At 44.9% G+C, this 25,109-nt stretch overlaps 1 protein-coding gene across 1 annotated transcript in view; it reads left to right on the plus strand.

The window, feature by feature from the left end:
- Positions 1–25,109, plus strand: part of FBXW7 (F-box and WD repeat domain containing 7) — a 237,503-nt gene that overhangs the window by 6,071 nt on the left and 206,323 nt on the right. The window contains exon 2 of the mRNA XM_075347838.1: positions 3,432–3,835. The gene's annotated coding sequence lies outside the window, so the exon portion shown is untranslated. The remainder of the gene's footprint in view (positions 1–3,431; positions 3,836–25,109) is intronic.

The following is a 25,109-nucleotide window of genomic DNA, read 5'->3' on the forward strand; positions in this document are numbered from 1 at the left end:
CTCCCGCCTCTGCTCCTGCTTCAGTATTTAGGTTGTAGGGGTGATATCACTACTTAAGCACGTGTCACCGCTGTAGCCAATCACTGATCTGAGCGTCGCCTGCTGTCATCCTCCGCACGGCCGCAGAGCTCAGTGATTAGCAACAAAAGTGACGGTCACTGCTGATGTGATGTCACCGCTACAACCAAAACACTGAGGCTGGAGTAGCGGTGCTGGAGCCAGGGTGGGTAGATACCTGCTGGCTTCTTTATTTTAGGAATCTTACAGTTTAGAGCCCACTTTGCTGAATGTGTACAACCCATTTTAAGATTTACACCAGGAATAACTTCCAATGTATCCTTTAAGCCATAAGGATGCACTTTATATCTGTGATGGTTCTTGGGTGTCCTTCACATTTGTGATCGGCATCAAATAGACAACGTATGTATAAGGCCCATTTATGCCACTGGTGGGAGGATTAAGTGTAATGCGCCTCGGTTCTCGTCTGTGTGCCGGTCATCAGGCTTCCTATGTGGATGGCACGTCTGTGTGCCGGTCATCAGGCTTCCTATGTGGATGGCACGTCTGTGTGCCGGTCGTCAGGCTTCCAATGTGGATGGCACGTCTGTGTGCCGGTCGTCAGGCTTCCTATGTGGATGGCACGTCTGTGTGCCGGTCGTCAGGCTTCCTATGTGGATGGCACGTCTGTGTGCCGGTCGTCAGGCTTCCTAGGTGGATGGCACGTCTGTGTGCCGGTCTTCAGGCTTCCTATGTGGATGGCACGTCTGTGTGCCGGTCTTCAGGCTTCCTAGGTGGATGGCACGTCTGTGTGCCGGTCGTCAGGCTTCCTATGTGGATGGCACGTCTGTGTGCCGGTCGTCAGGCTTTCTATGTGGATGGCACGTCTGTGTGCCGGTCGTCAGGCTACCTATGTGGATGGCACGTCTGTGTGCCGGTCGTCAGGCTACCTACAGTATGTGGATGGCAGAATCTTTACTTTGTTGACATTTTTAGGACATCGCCTTTGGAGTTTGGCATCTAGATAGTAAGATCCAGTATACATGTCTGTGCATCTCTCTGTATTCTTATTTTCCGTTTTACTTTAACAATCTGCAAGATAATTGCAAGCTGTTCTTACAGCAAAGTGAGGGCGATGTGGCCATGTGATACTGGGAGCTGATTCAGCAGTTTTGGCCCTCGGATGGGTGATGTTATGTCTAACCTGTCAGTACTGTGCGGGGCTGTGGCAGGAAGTGAATCGCAGCCGGTGAAGTACACGCAGCCCTCAGAGCTGTCATAACTGACGTGGTGACGGTAGGAGATGCCTGCAGTTATGAGGATATGACAGTCTGGTTATTCATGTTACATAACGACACTTTGTAGCATTTGGGTCACTGGGTGGTGGTAGGTAATTGATTTCTGGTTTTGTTTTCTGTCTCAGTGCTCGGTTCTAGGTTTGTGTGAAGTCAGCCACATCACCATCTGCTGCGGCTCAGTAGAGATGTAGCCATTATATATGGTTTACGTGATTGTTGGCGTTGGGTATCACCAGAATTTATATGCAATGTAAAACTTAAGGCACGCTGAGAACGATCACCACACTTTTAAGATGTGGCACCCCTCCAAAGGTTTTTAACACCTAATCTGGGAACAGCACAACTTAGGGGTACAGACCCTGATTCCAGCGATGTGTCACTTACTGGGCTGCTTTGTGTAGTTGTGCTAAAATAACTTTAATCAACAGGAGATTATCATTAGAGCACTACTTGGCATGCTGCCAGGTAGTCCAGCATATTCATGCGTTCTGTATAACTGCTAGATCTGCAGCAGAGAAAACATTGATTTTATCAAAATGACAGCAAACAGTTCAGTGACACATCACTGGAATCAGGATCTCTGCCCCTACGTTATGATGCTCCCAGGTGGAGGAGCAAAAAGCAGCTGACAGATTCCCTTTAAGGGGTTGTGTGGTAAGCCCCTTATAATTTGCACAAGAATGCTTCATGAAATAATAATAAAAATCTACAGTATACTCACTTTGCAGAGCAGCGCCATTCCTCCTACCTATACCCTGTGTGTGCCCTGATATACTGTCATGTGACTGATGCAGCCAATTAGCTGCAGCCTTCAGTTGTATTTCCACTATTTTTTTTTTTTCTGGGAATTCCTCCCACTTAGTTTTTGTTTTCAGACCAATTCATCAAACGACTTGCGTTTTTTTTCAAGTTGTATTTTGCGGTTTTAGTTACTTTTCAGATTTTTACGTCAGTGTGGCTCGTCCATGTGTTTTTTACAGTCATGAAATGTGACTATTGAAAAGGTCTCAACATGTTGAGTAAAGGTCGCTTTACATGCTGCGATATCATGACCGATATCGCTAGTGTGGGTACCCGCCCCCATCGGTTGTGCGACATGGGCAAATCGCTGCCCGTGGCGCATAACATCGCCCAGACCCGTCACACTACTTACCTGCCCTGCGACGTCGCTGTGACCGGCGAACCGCCTCCTTTCTAAGGGGGCGGGTCGTTCAGCATCACAGCGACGTCACAGCAGCGTCACTGAGTGGCCGCCCAATGGAAGCGGAGGGGCGGAGATGAGCGGGACGTAACATCCCACCCACCTTCTTCCTTCCGCATTGTGGCCGGGAGGCAGGTAAGGAGAGCTTCCTCGTTCCTGCGGTGTCACACGTACCGATGTGTGCTGCCGCAGGAACGAGGAGCAACTTCGTTACTGCTGCAGCAACAATATTCGAGAATGGACCCCCATGTCACTGATGAGCGATTTTTGCACGTTTTTGCAACAATCCAAAATCGCTCATAAGTGTCACACGCAACAGCATCGCTAAAGCGACCGGATGTGCGTCACCAATTCCATGACCCCAACGAGATCGCTTGAGCAATGTCGCAGCGTGTAAAGCGGCCTTTACTCTACTTCAGTCCTGTTGGAGTGAAGTTTCCGTGCACCAATTATTTTGGCACAATATTGCATCATTTAACAAAACTTGCGACTTTTCCCCACTAATAGGGTGAAACACGCGTTAAAGACACAAGACAATTTAGAGCTTTGCACAACTCTCATGCTGTCATGCACCATTTTAATGAATTTGCCGCAAAAAATGTCAGTGAAAACCGTAAAGTAAAAAAGACACAGTCCATGCTTAAGAAAAAGCGCCAGTGGTGTTTTCCTGAAGGGTCTTGTGTCCGAAGCCCAATAGACACAGTGTGCCACATGGCCCAATAGACACAGTGTGCCACATGGCCCAATAGACACAGTGTGCCACATGGCCCAATAGACACAGTGTGCCACATGGCCCAATAGACACAGTGTGCCACATGGCCCAATAGACACAGTGTGCCACATGGCCTTAGCCTGATTTCCCATTCCCATTACTATCTATAAACCTACACTACTGTAAGACCTAAACCCACTTTGTGCCGCCTTTCTCTCCACAGATTCCAGCTCCGGGTCACATTGGCGTTCAGATTGTGTACGTCTGTCTTCAGGAATAAGACTTTAAAGACATGAAGATTGTCACTGAGCAGTGGTAAACTGAGGGGTCTCCGAGTAATATTGCCCAATTTTGCTATCTGGAAAGCTTCAGACTGGAGTCCAGCAATAATCCATTCCAGTGTAAAGGAGTCGTCTATCAACCAAGCCATAAGGTGCCTGCTGAAGTGTAACCCTAAGAAGCAAAACCGGACACCGTGGGGATTTTCAGAATATCGTTCCTGGTTGTCTCCGCTATGGATTTGTTATATTCGTCCTGACAGGAGCACAGCGGAAAACTGCTTCTATTGTAAAGGGAATTGTGAGAGTCATCGGCCGCTGCTCTCATCTGGGCTGTCTGCTCCAACAGGTGAGCTGTTCCCCATCACCGGGGATCCAAACCCTTCTTTTTAATTTGCGTGTAATGAGTATTTCTTTATAGTGTTGTGTTATATATGAGGGGCTGCTGATAAGTAATGAGATTGGATGATGAAACTTTACATTTATTCCACATACTCTCCACTGATGTCAACACATTTCTTACATCGGTATTCCAAGTTCTGTAAGCCTAGCTAAAAGAAGGATTTCGGTTGTGCCTCAAACCAGGCATCCGTAGCAGCCATGGCATCAGAAATGGTGTGAAATTTGGTACTCTTGAGGTGTTTCTTCAGGTTTGGAAACAGATGATAGTCGGAGGGAGCTAGATCTGGTGTATAAGGTTGGTGGTCAGCCAGCTGGAAGCCCAGCTCTGCCACTTTTGCTGTGGTCGCTTGTGCAGTCTGAGCGGAGGCATTGTCTTGCAGGAACAAGATTCCTTTGGACAGCATGCTGCGCTTTTTGTCCTTAAGGCTATGTGCGCACGTTGCGTACTGGCCCTGCAGAAATTTCTGCAGCGATTTAAAGAGCACACAGAGCGGGGGATGCATGCAGAGCGCAGGAAAGAAGTGACATGTCACTTCTTAGAACGCGCGCTTCGGGCAGCAGCCGAAGCGCTGCGCTCTAATACGCCACGTGCGCACGGCTCCTGCACAATCTCCATAGATTGTGCAGGGGACGCAGGACGCATGCAGTTACGCTGCGGTGCAGATCGCAGTGTAACTGCATGCAATTACGCAACGTGCGCACATAGCCTTAGAGCTGCCTTCAATTGGTCCAAAAGTTCAATGTAAATACCTTGTATTGATGGAGGAACCTTTTTGAAGGTAATCCACTAGCAGCACGCCCTCCTTATCCCAGAACACTGACGCCATCACCTTAGTGGCTGATTTTTGCACCCTGATCTTCTTTGGACGAGGAGAACTACTGTGCCTCCCCTCTTTTGACTGCTCCTTGTTTTCAGGGTCATATAAATAAATCCAGGTCTCATCCGTAGTGACCAGTCGTTCCAGAAAGTTCTTATCAGTCCGGAAGCGCTGACAAATAGACCGGGAAGTTTTCACTCTTAGGCTGTGTTCACACACTGCGTTTTTTACCTGCATTTTTGGTGCGTTTTTGTTGCAGAAATTTCTTGAGAAATTCTTGTAACCTTTCTGCAGACATTCCCCAGCCAAACCTATGGCAAAAAAAATTAGCTGTGCGCACACTGCGTTTTTTTCTTAAGAAAATTCTGTCTGTAGATTTTCTTAAGAAAAAGAATGAGCATGTCACTTCTTTTCTGCAGCTAACTGCGTTAGTTACCATAGATAATGGCACAATAACGCAGAGAGCAACCAGCGGTAAAAACGCACCAAAAACGCACCAAATCGCGGTAAAAACGCAGGTGCGCTAATCCTTCACTCTCAAGACATTTTCTTAAGAAATGTCTTAAGAAAAATCCTTTTTCTAGTGTGCACATAGCCTTATGCTACTCTGATCTGTTGTCAAACATTTGTGGACCCACTTTGCAGATAACTTCCTCATGTCCAAATATTCCATGATAATGACACAAACATGTTCACGGGAAATCCCCATGATGTCTGCTATTGCTTTAGCTGAAATTCATCGATTCTCCAGTATGAGGCTGTGCACAGCATCAACAATCTCCAGAACAACAACCACTCTCTGTCATCCAGGACATTCCTCATCATTGGTGCTGAAGTAGCCCGTTTTAAATTTGGCAACCCAGTTCTTAACTGTGGAATATGAACTGCATTGATCCCCCAATGTCTGCGACATATCACCATGAATATCCTTCGTGGACTTTCCTTGCAGAAACAAGAATTTTATCCCTCCTCTGCTCTCAGTTGCTGTAAATATCCCATTAGATTCTGTCATTTTGTTTTCCCGTGTGCGTAGAACACTGTTGCCACGAGCAACAAACACAACATTTTGAAAGCATATATTAGACACATAAGGCTTTCATGTGATGTAACATTCGTTACCATAGAAACAAAAAAGATCACAAAGCCAAAGACTTATCAGCAGCCCCTTGTACAAGCATTTGTTGCTTTGTAGGGTATATATTTGTGTCGCTTCCCCCGTTTACTCATTATATTGCCTCCACTTGCAGGATGTTTTCCCTGATAGTTGCTCATCCTCTGAGCATTTTATAAGGCTGGTGGCCATGAGCTTTGACCATTTTGATCGGTTGATCTTGTGTTGATGTCCATGTCTACGTGTAATGGGCGATGATTGAAGCCCTTTTATACATAGTATGAGACTGGGGTGTGATATCCTTCTATATTTCTTCACTTTGTAGCAGATACAATTCGCCAACTTGTTTGTTCTCTGAACTATAAACGTAAATGTAAAGGTGTTTTTCTATTCTCTAAATGAGGCATCTTCGTTATGGAACGTTCTAACATTAAATCTTTCCAAGATCACTGCTTGCTGTCAGTTAATGGCCACCTCTTGTCACAGATTACTGCAGTTTTTGGGCACAAAAGTACTGCACCCGGTGCAAGCAGTGCTGCCGAGAGCTGCACCACACAACCTATGTTCTTCATGGCATAATCTGTTTTTCACTGCATTTTTTTCTGCAATTGTCTTCACGTAGAAATCTGCTTTCGATAGTGTTTTTATTGCATTTGTTGCTATTTTATTTTATTTGTATGTGTATTTTTGGTGCAGATTTATAGATTGTGAAGGGTAAATGTTTGGTGATGGTAGGTAGGATCTGTAGTTTTTGCAAAAGGATTCATCCCAGAAAAGCGTAAGGTACATGAATATACACTGGAGCGTGGAACTAGTCCTCTTCAGTAGCGCGGTCACCACCAAACGTGTATCCTCCACGATCTGTAAGAAGATCTGCCTTCTGGAGGACCGCAGAGGCATTATACAGGCTGATATAGGAGTTTGTACACTCACATCACCATCATGTGAGCAGCACCTCACCCGCTACCCTGACTTTCTGTACAGTGTCACCTTATGAGCGCTTGTTTCTTTTTTATTTTTTTGGTGCAGATTTAACCTATCCTTTTTTGGAGAGGGGAACAAACACTCATATTCTACATTTAAATAGCAAACATGGGTTTTTTACATGCATTTTTCCAGGCTTCACATTGAAACCTAAAGGGAAAAACTGACTTAGAAAAGCCCAGCGTCTTTAAACGCACAGTGGCCATACGTTTTCAAGAAATGCCACCTCTGCTTGAACTGTTGCTCTAAGTGGATTACAGCATTTATGCTACCTGGAACATGCCCTAACGATTCACAATACCACCGGGTGCAGCTTTGGTGCCTGGTTCATGACGGCCCCTATTAGGTGCTTACTCACCGGGATAAAACCTTCTCGGATTGAAGCTTCCAGCAATGAAATGATGACCCAGGTCTGTCTTATTTTACCCCGGGTTATCCTCGTTCGCTGTCCTTACAGCTGCTCATGGTCCCTGCTGCTGACAATGCGTGGGAAAGAATAAAGTCTGACAATGAACTGAGATGGAGCCCATTGAAATCACTGGGCCATAAAGTGAGCTGCCTTTTCCAGTGGTTTTCTGCTCACTTCAGGAATATGCACTTGACGTCCTTGGAATGCCAGCGTACCTGCAGAGGTTTCATGCAAAAGATGCTTCAGGACACCGCAGAGTTTTTTTTTTTTTTTTTTTTTTTTTTTTTTATTCCCCTTGATGACGTCTTTTATGGTGGCCTCATCACCATTTTTTTTTTTTTATGTTCATTATGTATTAATAGTAAATGGCTTCCAAGTTGCCAGGAGAATGGTCGGGTCGCTTATTTTAACCGCTTTGCAGCTCTGGAAACCTAAAGTGGGTAAAAAAGCTTACAAATCCTAAAGTTAGAACAGCAGGTCCTTCTTACATTGCTATCAGTATGTGCATTCTTTTTGCCATCTTGTTTTTAGCCCCTTTAAGGCAGGATCCAGGCAGAATCTGCCTCAAGATGACAATGTATGCACATACCCTCAAAGGCAGGTTTAAAGGGAACTGCTCATTAAATTTATGCTGCCCAAACCATGGGCATCATGAACCGGTCTGGCCATGTGATTGCAGTCCGTTATATTTTATTCTGAAGTGCGGTGGCATTTCAAAGAAAACACACTTTAAAGCACCGCTACATCATTTTTGTTTCACCACAGGAGTGGTGCTTTAAATCGAAGTCCCCTCCCTTCCGTTATATACTCACCCTCCAGTATTTTCATCTTTTTTTTTCGGCACTGCTCCAGTCTTGCGGCTCCATCTTGTGCCCATACCTTCTGACTAGCGGAAAGGCTGGAAGTCTGAAGTTACATCACAGGTGCTCAGTGCCTCTCTGAGAGCCAGAACAAGGCTCTCATAAACTTGTATTGAGTTGTGACCTCCGGCGTGCTCCATGAAACACAGCAGGTCACAATCACTGGTGACCGAGCGAAGCGGTAGTGATAGAAGATTAAGACGGTGGCCGGTGAGTATAAGACGGTGGCCGGTGAGTATAAGACGGTGGCCGGTGAGTATAAGACGGTGGCCGGTGAGTATAAGACGGTGGCCGGTGAGTATAAGACGGTGGCCGGTGAGTATAAGACGGTGGCCGGTGAGTATAAGACGGTGGCCGGTGAGTATAAGACGGTGGCCGGTGAGTATAAGACGGTGGCCGGTGAGTATAAGACGGTGGCCGGTGAGTATAAGACGGTGGCAGGTGAGTATAAGACGGTGGCAGGTGAGTATAAGACGGTGGCAGGTGAGTATAAGACGGTGGCAGGTGAGTATAAGACGGTGGCCGGTGAGTATAAGACAGGAGGCAGTGGACTTGGATTTAAAGCAAATACATTATGTCTCGGCTGACTTGTCCCCAGTGATCCCTGGCAGCCTCTCCCTGCCCGATCCCTTTGATAGGCAGAGTCCTGTACTCTAGGGCCTGCCCTCTGTGATGCCCATATGTCCTAATAGGGGATGGAAGCATCTTGTGGATTGGGCATGAGCTCCTGAGTCGCAGGCTCCTATTGATGATAGCAGGACCAGATTTTACCTTGGTGAAGCATTATATGTTAAGTGGCTTCCAGTAGTTGCTGCCACCAACTACCATCTCCTGGCAATAGCGACCAGTGGTGGCAGCTGCACAGTCGTTCATGGTGGTCTGGTTGCCATGGCAACCCTTGGACGTCCAGGCCTGGTAATACAAGGATTAGCGTTGCTTTAAAGGACTCAATTGCATGAAAGAATAATACCCAATCAGTTTTATATATTTTTATAAACCACATTATAGCTTTTAGAACCACCTCATTTAGTTTTTGATCTATTTGTAGCCACATAGAAGTGCTCTTACACCTGTATAAACTGCCTGAATTGGCACTATTCGTGCATATTGTCTTTCTTCCTGAATCTGTGTCCACTAGCATAGGGAGGTCTTGTCGTTCTTTCTGCATGTGCAGAGCCTGGAGCATATTCATGTACATGGTGGTACAAGAAGGGAGTAGGTATCTGCAAAGGCAGCTGCTGAGAGGTCACATCTAGTGCCATCGCTGCACAAGGTTATTTCTGTACCTTCTGTTGTAGCAATGATGTCCACCGGGATTCCCGTTCATCATCTTTCTATTCTGGCTGTATGAAATAAGCGGCATGTAGCTGCCACATGGGCAGTCATTACAGGAGGAAGTGTGCGGATGTGTGTGCCCGAGGGTGGCCGCAGTCAGGATGCTGAGCTATCCGTCCACCATAAGTACCCACTGTAGGGATAGATATAAGACCATGATCAGGTCAGGGCTTACCAGGATTATACTCCTGTTGATATTGAAAGTAACTGGTCTCGTGGACTGGGAGCGCCATTTATAGGTGCAGACTGTCAACTGGATATGTGGGAAAAGTAGTGAAAACTGCACTTCTCAATTTCTTGTATAAAAACATCCAAATTGTATTCCATCTTGATTAATAAAACAGCATATAGTATTATTGCGTATATTCCATAGAAAACACCTGACGTGTTTCTGGCTTGTAGCCGCCCTTAAGGTGGCTTTACACGCTACGAGATCGCTAAAGCGATCTCGTTGGGGTCACGGATTTTGTGACGCATATCCGGCCGCGTTAGCAATGTCGTTGCGTGTGACACTTATGAACGATTTTGAATCGTCGCAAAAACGTTCAAAATCGCTCATCGGTGACATGGGGGTCCATTCCCAATTATCGTTGCTGCTGCAGTAACGATGTTGTTTGTTGTTCCTGCGGCAGCACACATCTCCTTACCTGCGTCCACCGAAAAAGGAGGAAGGAAGGAGGTGGGCGGGATGTTCTGGCACCTCATCTCCTCCCCTCCTTTTCTATTGGGCGGCGGTTCAGTGACGCTGCTGTGACACTGAACGAACCGCCCCCTTAGAAAGGAGGCGGCTCGCCGGTCACAGCGACGTCGCTGCACAGTTCTGTGCGTGTGACGCTGCCGTAGCAATAATGTTCGCTACGGCAGCGATCACTACATATCGTTACAACGACGGAGGCGGGTGCTATCGCTAGCGATGTCGTAGCGTGTAAAGTGGCCTTTGCTCATAGTCATATACCGCGTGGTGCTTCTTTGTGGTAGGCAGTGCAGCCTGCTGAGGTTTCCTAGAGGATAACAAATTATATGCAGGTGCAAAGCATCTGATGGAGGCCGAAAAAACACACTTTTGGTCTCCGTCTGGTGAATGTGGTCTATGGGAACATTGCAGTGTATATTGGGAAAAGCTCCTTACATGTTGTGGGGTAAGTGCACAGACGTAGAGTGACAGCCTGTGATATGTTAGGATTTAAAATCGGAAAAAGCTATTTTATAAAAGGATGGCTCATAGCTAGGACATGGCAACACAATATCATCAGTGGGGTTATGGCCCCCAGGACCCCCACTGGTCCGCAGAATGAAGAGCCACGCAGTGATTTTCTCAAGCACAGTGCCCCTGGCCATGGCTGCTGCTTACAAAAAGCAGATTTTACTATGTTTTTGTGCCTTCTTTTTTTTTTTTTTGGTTCTGAATATATGTGGCATTTGTCTAAGAACATTTTTAATAAACTTAGTTTTTTCCACAAAAGTCGCAGCAAAAAAACGTTGACAAGCTGCAGATTTTAAGGCTATGTGTCCACGGGACTCTGTATCCGTGGATTTTTCTGCAGCTAAATCCGCAGCATTCCCCCGGAAACCGCACCTTTGCATAGGTACGGATTTGACGCTGATTTGACGTGGATTTGACGCGGATTTCGTTGCGGATTTTGTTGTTTTTTTTTTTTTTTTTTGACATTCACTTGCATGGGCAAAATCCGCAGGTAAATCCGCAGGAATAAGGCTATGTGCCCACGGGAGCTTGTTTCTGCGGATTTTGCCGCGGAAAACCTGCAGATTTTTCTGGATTTTCCAGATAAATCCGCAGGTTTTAGCATGTACAGTCACTCCCCATGTTATCCTATGGGACATGAGGAGTGCTGTGTCCACGCTGCGGAAAGTGCGGCTGCCAAACATGCTGCGGATGTAGGCATCCACATGTATAATTGCATGTCAATTATTCATGCCGAATTACCTGCGGATGTCCCGGCCCTCCGCTAAGGAGATAAGAGGCCGGGACGTCCGCAGGTAAGCCGCATGAATGTCCGCATGTTTCCTGCAGCTATTCCGCTGTAATCTAGCAGCTAAAAATAGCTGCGGACACCGGCGGGCAGCTGCGGGAAACATGCGCTCGTACCTGCGGATACATCCGCAGGTACGAGCGCCCGTTAGCACATAGCCTAATTGACATGCTGCTGATTTTTCCGCAGGGAAATCCGCATTATTTCCGCTGCGGAAAAACCCGCAGCATGGGCATAGCAGTTCCCAAATGCCATAGAAATGGCTGGGGAGTAGCTGTGCTGCAGATGTTTGAAAAATCCGCTGCAAATTCCGCGCATTTTCCGCAGCGTGGGCACATAGCCTAAGGCCTAGTGCCCACGCTGCAGATTTATCGCAGAATTTGCCGAGTTTTTTTTCGCGGATTTCTCAAAAATCCCCAGTACAGTGAGTCCCCAGCCATTTCAATGTGATTTTTGAAGTCTTGTGCCCAAGCTGCGTTTTTTTCGCTGCGGAAATAGTGCGGATTTCCCTGCAGATAAATTTGCAGCATGTCAATTATTCCTGCGGATTTTGCCAATGCAAGTGAATGTGAGGTCAAAAATCCGCAACAAATTCGTAGGGTTGATTTGCTGTGTTTTTTGGTGCATATTTTTCCATCAAATCCAATGGTTAAAATCCGCACCAAAATCCGCACTAAAACGCACAAAAAATGCACTAAAGTTTTGGTGTGATTTTCTGGGAGATGCTGCAGAAAAATCCGCACGATCTTTTGTCCGTGGACACTAGGCCTAAAAATATAGCAGTTTTTCAATTCAGTCAGGAAAACAAAAAGCAATCATGCATGAGATTTCTGAAATCATTTGCTGGTACTGCAAAAAGAAGCTTTTACTTTAGTAATTTAGCATAAAAAAAGTAGCAAAAAATATGCTGCAGAAATGCAATGTGTGAACACAGCCTCGGGGTTTCCTTCCCCTTTGGCCAATTATGACCTCTATAAGTCACTGATTGCTCTGTATGAAAAATAGTCCAAATTGCAAACATTTAGAGCAGGTTCACACAATGTGGGTCCAGTTTGCCGATTCCCATGTTACTTAAAAAGCAAGTGATGGAGTAAATCCTAAAAGATAAAAAAAGATAAAGAAGTTCTACATTCTCCTAAATGAGATTGTTGTGGGCAAACACAGCCCTCTGATCTCTGTACTGTGCTTATGACTTCTTGGTCTATAGGTCCAGTCACACTAAGCAACTTACCAGCGATCCCAACAACGATAGGGATCGCTGGTAAGTTGCTAGGAGGTTGCTGGTGAGATGTCACACTGCGACGCTCCAGCGATCCCACCAGCAACCTGACCTGGCAGGGATCGCTGGAGCGTCGCTACACGAGTTGCTGGTGAGCTCACCAGCAACCAGTGACCAGCCCCCAGCGCCGCGTGGAAGATGCTGCGCTTGGTAACTAAGGTAAATATCGGGTAACCAACCCGATATTTACCTTGGTTACCAGTGCACGGAGCTACACGTGCAGAGAGCAGGGAGCAGCGCACACTGAGCACTGGCTCCCTGCTCTCCTAGTTACAGCACACATCGGGTTAATTACCCGATGTGTACTGCAGCTAAATGTGCACAGAGCAGGGAGCAGCGCACAATGCTTAGCGCTGGCTCCTTGCTCTCCTAGCTACAGCACACATCAGGTTAATTACCCGATGTGTGCTGCAGCTACATGTGCACAGAGCAGGGAGCAGCGCACAATGCTTAGCGCTGGCTCCCTGCTCTCCTAGTTACAGCACACATTGGGTTAATTAACCCGATGTGTCCTGCAGCTACATGTGCACAGAGCAGGAGCCGGCACTGACAGTGAGAGCGGCGGAGGCTGGTAACAAAGGTAAATATCGGGTAACCAAGGACAGGGCTTCTTGGTTACCCGATATTTACATTGGTTACCAGCCTCCGCAGAAGCCGGCTCCTGCTGCCTGCACATTTAGTTGTTGCTGTCTCGCTGTCACACACAGCGATCTGTGCTTCACAGCGGGAGAGCAACAACTAAAAAATGGCCCAGGACATTCAGCAACAACCAACGACCTCACAGCAGGGGCCGGGTTGTTGCTGAATGTCACACACAGCAACATCGCTAGCAACGTCACAAAAGTTGTTCGTTACCAGCGATGTTGCTAGCGATGTTGGTTAGTGTGACGGGGCCTTATGGAGGCATTTATAGCTTAGAGGTGTTATCCAGATTTTAAAAATTGATGTTTTTAGCCTTAGGACGGACTGTTTTTTTTTATTAGATCAGTGTGGGATGGATGCCGCACAATCTAGCCAATTCTGAGAAAACCTAAATATCATTCACTGGAAACAAGGTAATGTTCACACGGGGCGTTTTTGCTGCGTTAGGCTATGTGCGCACTTACCGGATTTTGCCGCGGATTTTTCGCGGATTTGCTGCATGTTTCGCTGCAGAAAATGTTCATAACATCTCTGCAGTGAATCACCAGCAAATCCTATGGAGAAAAAAAATCCTGTGCGCACTAGGCGGAATTTGACAGCTGCATGTTTTGCTGCGGGAATCCCGCAGCAAAAACAAGTGCATGTCACTTCTTTTCCGCACATCACTGCGGGATTTCACTCCATTGACTTCAATGTAATCGTGAAATCCCGCAGGGAATAACGCAGGCAGCAAATTCTGTGCGGTTCACTGCGTTTTCCTGCGTTATTCCCTGCGGTATTTCGCGGTTTACCTCCGGTAATGTACATCGCCTGTCTGCGGTTTTGCAGCGAAGTGATGTCATTACAGGAAGAGGAAGCAAAGCAGAGAGTAAACACACACACACACACACACACACACACAGATCACACACACACAGACATAGATCACATAGAAGACAGACATATAGAACACACACAGAAAGAAAACGGAAATATAGAAAACAAAGAACGTGGGCTCCGCTGTATATTTACCTTCCAGCCGAGGTAAGCACACAGCGGCGGCCCGGTATTCTCAGGCTGGGGAGGGAGAGGGGCAGGGGTAATGTCCCCCGCCTCACTCCCCCTCCTGCAGCCGAGAATATCAGCCGCAGCTGCCCCGGGACTGTCGCATCCATTATGCGGCAGCACCGGGAGTGTCCTCGGCTCTTCCTGCCGCCGTGTAGCAGTGGCGGTCAGGGTAATATAACAAGGGGTTAATGGTGGATCACCGCCATTAACCCCAGGCTTGATCATGGCAGCGTCTATGTGACAGCTGACATGATTAACCCGTAAGTAAAGTGAATAAAACACACACACAGAAAAATCCTTTATTTTAAATAAAACCAACAAGCCTCGTTCACCATTTTATTAACCCCTCCCGCAACAAAACTCCGGCGTAATCCACAGCTCCGACATAATCCACAGCTCCGGCTCCTGCGTCCTGCACTGCTGACATCCAGCCGCGACTGTCACAGACACAGGCTGAATGCAGCAGACAGCAGAGGTAATTACCGGTCATTTCCCACGGCCGGTAATGTGAACTCACTGCCGACCGTGGGAAATGCAGCGATCTGTCCTCTATCCCTCTATCTATCTATTATCTATCTATCCCTCTATCTATTCTTCTGTCTCTTTATCTATCTATCTATCTATCTATCTATCTATCTATCTATTCTCTCAGAATTAAATGACTTTTTTTTTTTTTTTTTTCAATGTGCTTTATTGCATTGAATGCAATAAAGCACATCCCAACCCGCACGCGGCAAAACCGCGGCAATACCGCGAATAATACCGCGGTAAAACCGCAGCAAACCGCGGCAAACCGCATGCGGTTTTCGGGTGCGGTTTCCCGCGGTTTTTTACCGCGGGTGCGGTAATCTTTGAGAGCATGCGGAATTTTCTCAAGAAAATTCCATTTCCCAGTGCGCACATAGCCTTACATAGCTACGTGGGTTGATCTACGTCCATCTAGTTCAATGATTTTGGTGCTTTTTTTTTTTTTTTTTTTTTTTTTTTTGGGCAGTGAACCCTGATCTCTTGGCAGTAAAAAACTCTGTGTTCTTTGCTGCATTTTTGATGTCATTTGTCTACAGAACATGTTTAAAGGGAATTTGTCACCAGGTTTTTGCCGCCTAATCTGAGAAAAGCATAACACCTGGGCAAAGATTCCAGCCATGATTTGATAAAATCACCGTTTAGTCAGCAGTAGATTATCATTACAGGACTACTTGGTGTGCTGCCAGGTAGTCCAGCATATTCACAACCTCTGTATAACTGCTAGATCTGCAGCAGAGAAAACATTGATTTTATCAAAATGACAGCAAACAGCTCAGTAAGTGACACATCGCTGGAATCAGGGTCTGTCTCTACAGTATGCTGCTCTCAGAAGGAGGAGCAAAAACCTGGTGACAGATTCCCTTTAAATGAAGTTAGTTTCATTCACCAAAAAAAGCAGTGAAAATGCAGCTGAGTTTTTTTCCACTCTCGTTGCTTTCAATTGTGAAAAAAGCAGCAAAAACGCTGAAAGAATTGACATGCTGCTTCTTTCAAAAACACAGCAATTTGCCATTACAGGTAGGACAAAAAAAGCAGAAAAAGCAGGTATGTCTGTGGGTATGAGAGGTCTGGAATCTTATAGGTTTTGCTGTTACTGTAAGAAGCAGCTTTATATTATGGATTTACATAAAAACAATGAAAAAAAAAATGCAAAACTGCACTGTGTGAACATAGCCTTAGGTTGGCTTTCCACGTCTGTGATACACGCACCTTTACAAAAAAATACAATAGTGATTAAAAAAATCCAGTGTTCCCCACAATAGCATCAATAAATACATTGTTTCACCACAAGAGAAAAATAAGAAACTTCTGAGCATCAATAAATAGTGACACTACATTTTTTTTTTTTTTCTTACAAATTTCAGAATATTTTTTTAATAAAAAGCAAAAGCAAACTAAATTTGATATTTGTGTGATCGTACCGACCTGAACAATTTTTCCCAGCTAATTTTTTACTAAACCATGAACACCTTAAAACCCGTCTCGGAATTGCATTTCCCCCCCCCCAATTCACTACACTTGGATTTTTTTCCTTTTTCCAGTTCACCGTATGCAAAAATAAATGGCATTAATCACTGCTACATCTCATCACGCAAAAAAGAAACAAGCACTTATACGGCTATATTGATGAATACATAAACATACAGCTATTGGAAGAAGAGGGGGAGCAACAGTGCGTGGAAGGGGTTAATGAATTGGCTGTTTGGGCTGCAATATTAGGTATACTATCTAGTCATTCATTATTCTTCTTTCCTCCGACAATTCACCCTTTCATTTTTTTTCCTTTGCGGAGACGTTTAAGCACTGGGTAGAAACATACCAAGCGAGCCCTCTTAAGGGGTTTCTGGAGTTTCGTAATCCAACAAAAGGTTGCATTATTAGCTTTAATGAACAAATCTCTGTATTGACAAAGGCATAGTGGTGGCTTTGTAGGAGTTCTTATTTCTATAGAGTATTGTGCTAGGAAGGGAAATGATGCTCGTTGACCTTTCTGATGCGCAGTATATGTTATTCTTTGTATTGCTGAAGGATGAATGAGAAGGCAGAAGACTTGTGTTACCATCGGGGAACAGCTGAAAGTGTTATTGATGAAGGTCTCATGTCTTGTCCTGTGATTTCCATTGTCTTCCGGAACCCTGGACTTCTGCTATGTGGAGGACATGTTCCCTATAGATCATTCCCATTGGTTACATAGTACATACCCATAACACCTCCATATATACCCCATGTTGTCCAGGAGAAGGACAAATAGGCCGCTAATGCCCCGCAATAACTGCATCCACAGGGCAATTTCAGTTCTTGCTGCTTCTTGTATTCTGCTGCTTGTGACACGCCATGGGTCTACTGGTCCATAATTCTGTTGTTCAGTAGATTAACCTTATACATGTAATATATGAGGTATTTTATAGTGATGGGTCCTGGACCACGATGGGGTTATTTATTTCACAAAAATCTACTGTGCTATTTTCTGCTGGGGCCTCCAACACAATTGTGCCATTGTCATGCCTTATTACATCTTTACTTTTTGTGCTTTTTTCTATTGATATTTTTGAAAATATTGCTGAAAAGACAAGAGGCACGGTATGTTTTTTTTTTTTTTGTAGGATAAAGGATAAACAGGGAATTGCTCCCCTTGATGGGCTGTGATCAGTCACAACCACAATATTAGCTTGAAAAAAAACTTGGCCGCAGCAGTCCCTGTAGAGTAGATATAGCGTGAATGGAGAAGAGAAGGGGTTAACACCGCGCTGCCAAGTTCATGGATCAGACAGAAGTTATTGAAGGGGGACTTTATTCTACGTGTTTTGTAGGCTATGACTGCAGGAGAAATCATAAATATACCGCATTATATTTGTGACTTGTCATGAAGGAGGCATAGCCTCCGAAACGCGTAGGTTAAAGCTACCTTCAATAATTTCTGTCTGATCCATGATCTTGGCAGCGCGGTGTTAACCCCTTCACTTCCCCATCCACGCTATATCTATTGATGATTTTGGAAGTTCTTGCGCAAAAAAAAATAATTTGACCCCGGTAGTGGGGTCTAATGGCTCCAAAGTCTCCAGCCATTTCTCCACTGCTGTTGCGTTCATAGGGTCACATAGCTGCTCTGTACTGTATCGTCACATAATCGGGAAATTCCAGATAAATACCTTATTAATAATATTTTGTTCTTCATCATTATAAGAGATTATTTCATGCCTTTTGCATCTTCCTAGTTTTCCATCATAAACTTTAAAATTATTTGAAGATGAATACAGATACGGATGTCCCCTCCTGTCCAGGGTGGATCTGTCATCGGCTTTCACTACACAAAGTGCAGACATTACTTAGTATATCTTGGATCTGATGAGGATGCTGTGTTTACTTCAAAAATCCATGTCAGAATGGCTGTATAATTCTTTGTGATTAATCCTTTAAAGGGCTACTCCCATCTCCACAATCCAATCCCAATATGTTGTACTTAATAATAGTAGAAATGTAATCTAGTTCTTCTGATTAGCTGTGCCGCTTACTTCATGTGCAGGGCATTGCAGCTTAAGTATCCATGGTTCTGACCACTCATATAGTGGCAGTTGGTTGTTGCTTATGGTCGTAACCATAAGCTACTGAAATGCCCTGCGCATGAGGTAAGCGACATAGCTAATCAGGAGTACTATACTACATTTCTAATTGGAGGTATTTGCTAATATAATTACACCTACTACATTTTGGGATAGAATCTTGGAGATGGGAATACCCCTTTAAATTTAACTCGACCTAAACCCACCGAGTCTGACAGGCAACTCCTCAGTGTCCCTCCTGCCCACTGCTCAGTACAATCTGCACTCTCATACTGGGTGGACGGAGGCTGAATACAGTTGGATTTGTGAACCGGACTCCTAAAATTCTCATCCAAATAGCAAAATTATACAGCCATTTTGACGTTTTTTCAAAGTAAGTATACCAGCCTCATCAGATCCCAGAGCTCTGTCTAATGTGTGCAGTTTGTATTGTGAAATCTGTCTGGAGAGTTGCTTTATGTTGCCATTGATAAGATTGTGCCATTAAGTAAAAATATATACAGCGAGTGAAATACGTATTGAACACGTCACTCTACAGTGATATTTTATCATGAAAGTAGGGCATTTACATATAAGCATGCAAGACTGATTTCCACATCTCAAAGCCAACAACAGTGGTGGGTATACCTCCACTCCCCCCAAAAGTCAATGTCTCAATAACCTGTCATGTGACCTTCAGCATCAGTTACAGCTTGACAACGACGTTTCATGCTGTTCACAAGTAGTTATTGAAAACCATAAAAGGAAAGCTGGGCACTATTCACACTAGAACAATTCATGCACACCGCTTTTCATAAACAAGAGAGTACAATAGTCTCTGTTCAGCATTATCCATCAGCTTAATTGCTTCCTGGCTGTCATGATGGCGTTATCCGTGGTGCTCATTTCAAAGCAAAATCGTCCATCCTGTAGCAAACTTGATAAAACGAAAGGCACTCACCGGAATAACTGTCAAAAATTCTTTATTCCCTCGCCGGGTGACATGTGAAGGCAGTAAGGGGAGGCGGGCACACAAAGCACGTCGGACGACGGCCGTTTCACGTTTGTACAAGGCGCTTCCACGAATCCACACTACATCTGTACAAGACGCTTCCACGGGTCCACACCGCATCTGTACAAGACGATTCCACGGATCCACACACTACATCTGTACAAGACGCTTTCACGGGTCCACACCGCATCTGTACAAGACGCTTCCACGGGTCCACACTGCGTCTGTACAAGACGCTTCCACGGGTCCACACACTACATCTGTACAAGACGTTTTCACGGGTCCACATCGCTTCTGTACAAGACGCTTCCACGGGTCCACACACTACATCTGTACAAGACGCTTTCACGGGTCCACATCACTTCTGTACAAGACGCTTCCACGGGTCCACACTGCATCTGTACAAGACGCTTCCACGGGTCCACACTGCATCTGTACAAGACGCTTCCACGGGTCCACACTGCATCTGTACAAGACGCTTCCACGGGTCCACACTGCATCTGTACAAGACGCTTCCACGGGTCCACACTGCATCTGTACAAGACGCTTCCACGGGCCCCTATTGCCTTCGCATGTGATCCGATGAGGGAATAAAGAATTTTTCACAGTTATTCCGGTGAATGCCTTTCGTTCTATCACATTTGCTACAAGTGGAGTTATTGTCTGCTGAGGCATGGGATCTCACGGTTCTTGAAGGGCAGCCCTAAGGTTCTGGGGTACAGTTACGAGGCGCTACACTGCAGCTTAGCTGATCTCATAGGTTTATTATTTAAGGTACCCCAGTCTCCAGTAGCCATTCCTTATTGATGTAAGCTTGAGGAGCTTGAGCATTGTTATCCATGAAGATTAAATTAACCCTGTGTTGTTCATGCAAGAGGCACAGTGACTGGATTAACGATGATATACAAGTAGTGGGCTTCTCGCTGTACTATTCACAAAGTGTAGGGCAGTTCTGTATTGAGAAGACACACTTGCCCACACTGTAACACCACCACCCCCAAAGGCGTTTCTGTTGATAACAGTGGTTGATGCATAGCACCTTTCTTGACATCTCCAACTTTGTTGGCTTCCATAATTGTTACTCAATGTGAATCGACTTTCATCAGTGAACAGCGCTGAGGCCCACTGGTTCCTCGTCTAACAAGACAATGATGCCTGTCTTGGTGGTGTGGTCAGGCAACCTTGCAGGTCGTCTATCATTCAGACCACTGTGATGTAAACGGTTATAAATGGTGTGACTTGACATTTGGGAGCCTCTCACCTCCCTTAAATGTGCCTGGAGTTGTGTGGCGTTCATTGTCTTGTTTCCAAGGGCATTGTTCACAATGAAGCGGTCATCAGTTTGGGATGTGGTCAAAGAACGTTTTCTTCACTGCCTTTCTGTGATTCTTCCAGTCTCTCTGTATCTGTGTTGCAACCTGCTGATGACACTCTAAGCTCAGTGGCCACTATCGTCTGAGCACATTCTGCTTGAAGCCTCACAATGGCGAGGTACTATTGATCAATTGTTAGGTGTCTTCTTGGTCTCTTGTTGTTTAAATGTGAGTAGCATGATGAGGAAGAGTGTTTTAAATGACAATTCTAATTAAACCACGAAAATTGAGTGATTGATTTATGGATCAAACACATGTTGGGAATTTTGCTATTATGCTCCTTTGTAAAGAACAGCAACTTGTGGAAAAAGTATTGAAACATTGAACAGTTGGACATGTGCATTTCAAAGTTTAGAGAAGGTCACATTAAGATCACCTGAAAAGGTTAGAGTGCATTATAGGATCATCCTGAAATTTCATCCATTAAATGCTCCAATTCTGGTGCTTTGCTCGGCTCCTCCCGATTGCTCTGGTGTGGTGGCAATCTATTTAATACATGGCGCTTGATGCCAGCTGAGAATTGATGCTGCCATCAAGCCCAGGGGTTAGAAATGGATAGGGGTCTAACAGACACTCCCTTTACTATCCTGGCAAGTGTACAGTTAAAAAACACACACAGGGGAAAAAAAAGTCTATTTGAATGAAGACTCCATCACTCCCTCGTTCACAAAATATTAAAAAATTACTCAAGTTCTGATGTAATCCAATGGTTAATAAAAGCTTCCCCACACTCCCTTGTTCACCAGTTTATTTAATAAGAAATCCTCAAAGTTCCATCTTAATCCAATGGTTTAATGGTCCACGATGCCCATCGAATTTCAGAATAAGGCTTCATAGGTCACTCCCGGTCAGTGGCAGGCACAGAGCTCCTCACACACACACATTAGCCTGTGAAATACTGAGAGAACATAGTCTGGTCAGATGAGACTAAAATTGAACTCTTTAGATGCTATAATATACTCCATGTTTGGAGGCAAAAAGGCCCTGCATCTCACCCCAAAAACACCATACCAACAGTGTAGGTGGAAACATCATGGTCTGGGTATGTTTTTCAGCATACAGCACTGGGAAACATCATATAATTGAAGGAAGGTTGAAGGGAAAAATGTGCTGAGACATTCTTGATCAAAATCTAGATGATGAAGATGAAACAAGGGTGGACATATCAGTTAGGCTGCTTTCACACTGTTTTTTTTTTAACATGCGTCATGATTTTTTTTAACGCAAAAACAGATCCAGTGCAAATGCGTTTTCATTTCAATGCATTTGCAATAGACTCGCGTCAACATGCATTCACCTGCGTTTGCGTGCGTTATAGTGAGGATCCAGCGACTTGCAGTTTTTTAATTTTTTTCAAAAACACTTCTTGTAGCGTTTTTGAGCTGCATCCAAGTACTGTTTTTCACTGGATCCTGACTATACTGCACGCAAACGCATGTGAACGCTGGCATGCTGATAGACAGGATCCTGCTTGCTCTACTGAGCATGCCCAGAAACCAGCCTGGCGTGATCAGTCTCTCTCTCCTCCCTCTCTCTCCTCCGCCTGAGAGCGGCGGACGCTCGTAACCAAGGTAAATATCGGGTAACCAAGCAAAGCGCTTCGCTTAGTTACCCGATGTTTACCTTGGTTACGTGTGCAGGGAGCAGGCAGCCCGGCTCCTAGCAGCTACAGACTCTCGTAACCAAGGTAAATATCGGGTATCCAAGCAAAGCACTTCGCTTAGTTACCCGATGTTTACCTTGGTTACCAGCGTCTCCAGCTGTCAGATGCCGGCTCCCAGTCTACACGTTCAGTTCCTCTCACTCCCGATCACATGACTTCAATGCCCTCCCATAACCTTCAAGTGGCAGGATCCTGCAAAATAACCCATGCGTCTTTCTTTGTAAAAACAGGATCCACTTTTTACAGCAAAAAAACCGTTCATGACGCATGTTAAAAAAACGTAGTGTGAAAGCGGCTTAAGACAATGATCCCAAACACCCTGCCAAGAGAACTCTCAATTGGCTCGGCCATTCTAGCAGCTTTATTTTCATTTTCTGAAACCAATCACCTGACCTGAGTCCAATAGAAAATGTATGGCAGGAACTAAAGCTTAGAGTTCATAGAAGGAGCCTTCAAGATACGAAGAGAGTTTGTGTGGAAGAATGGGCCAAAATCACACCTGATCAATGCATGTAACTAGTTTCTTAATATAGGAGGCGTCTTGAAGATGTCATCATCAACAAAGGCTTTTGTACGAAGTATTAAATATCAGTCAGCCTGATCACCACTTTTTCCCTGTCATTTCTAATTATTACACATTACTTAATTTATGGACATCTATGGTTTCATTTCTTTACCTGTGTGGATTGGATGGCTTGTTACTGACACCTGGTGAGATATTGATGTTCCTAGTACCTTTTAGAAATATATTTACTAGAAAATCGGGGATGTGTTCAATACTTGTTTCACTGGCTGTATACCTGATTTTTTTTTTCTGCAGTTTCTGTAGTCTTACTTTCTCAGGCTCTCCTGAAAATTGAGATTTAACCTAGAAAGTGAATAATTTGTGCCTACAATTGCTCAATCAGTGGAATATTACAGTGATCTTGCTGTAGCCTCCCTCATCTACTTGGCGATATTGTCCATGTTCAGTGGGAATGAGGTGGTGGATGGAGGTATGTGAGGGGTCCAGGTCAGGGGTCTGGTCCTATGCTGTATTTTCCAGCTGACAGCTCCACCTCAGAATATACGTGTATCCTGCGCCCTGTTTATGTTCTTCTAACAGCAATGTCTTTTTGTGTGAATTGATTGTACATAATGTCCTCCTTCTTTATTTGCTAGTAATATATTTCCTTGTGATTCGTATCTGTTATACTTAATGACCAAGGGATCTCACTTGAAGGCTTCTTTTTAGGCACAGTCTGATACATTTTTGTATTACCATAACGTTTAAGCTTTTAGGCTGTGTGCACACGTTGCGTTTTTTGATGCGTTTGTATGGGCAGATTTATCACAAACTTGAAGTCTCAGGCACACGTTGAGTATTTGGTGCAGATGTAAATCTGCAGCATGTAATTCTTTCAGTGTTTTTGCTGCAGATTTCACGCTTTCTAATGAGTGGGAAAATCTGCACCAAAATGCGGCGTAAAAGTGCATTTTTGTCACTGCATTTTTCCTGCCAAGAGATATAATAATAATTAATAATAATAATATTTATTCATTTATAAAGCACTATTAATTCCACAGCGCTTTACATACATTGGCAACACTGTCCCCATTGGGGCTCACAATCTAGAGTCCCTAACTGTATGTCTTTGGAGTGTGGGAGGAAACCGGAGGAAACCCACACAAACACGGTGTAGAAATGGCCCAGAAATGTCTGCAATAAAAATACTTAAAGGGAACCTATCACCATTTTTTTTTTGCCCTTTAAGCTGCCTCCCCCACCACCGGGTTCTTATATGCAGCAATCTAACATGCTGTATGTAAGAGCGCAGGCCGCTGTGTAGAACATAAAAATCACTTTATAATACTCACCTAAACCGGTCTCTGTGGTGGATGTGGCTCAAATGGGCGTCTTCCTCCTTTGGTGCCGGCACCTCCTCATTCGGCCATCTTCGTCCTCCTTCTGAAGCCTGTGTCCATGAGGCGTCCTACGTCATACACACTCGCCGGTCTCGCACATGTGCACTACATTACTTTGAGTTGCCCTGAGTGCGCCTGCTAACCTGAATGCCGGCGAGTGTCCATGACGTCAGAAGATGGAGGACAAAGATGGCTGAAAGAGGAGGCGCCGGCACCGGAGGACGAAGACGCCCATTTGACCCACATCCACCACAGCGACCATTTAGGTGAGTATTATAAAGTGTTTTTTATGTTCTACACAGCGGCCTGGGCTCTTATATACAGTATGTTAGAATGCTGTATATAAGAGCCCACTGGTGGTGGCCGCAGCTTATAGGGTAAAAAACTGGCGACAGGTTCCCTGTAACGGGTGCACATACCTGTTGATGTCATATTTTGAGAAACTTTGGGCTTTGATCTTGTTACGTTGATGGGTGTTCTGGCCTGTGTACATTACCTCCTGTCCATTGGGGAGGTATTCAGTTTTGGGACTGTCAACCACGTCACCTTGGATTGGTGGAAGAATGGTTTTATGGATTGCAAAGTGCGATTTGTGTGATAGTCCATTTGCATTACAAGTGTGACGGATCATGAAGCCTTCCCTTTTTTATGTGTGTGATCACATTAAACCATTCCGCAACTACGTAGTTGTTGTTTTTTTTTCCTTTTTTTTTTTTTTGTTTTTT

The sequence above is a fragment of the Anomaloglossus baeobatrachus genome, chromosome 1, assembly GCF_048569485.1.
Source record: "Anomaloglossus baeobatrachus isolate aAnoBae1 chromosome 1, aAnoBae1.hap1, whole genome shotgun sequence".
In the NCBI taxonomy this organism is placed as follows: Eukaryota; Metazoa; Chordata; class Amphibia; order Anura; family Aromobatidae; genus Anomaloglossus; species Anomaloglossus baeobatrachus.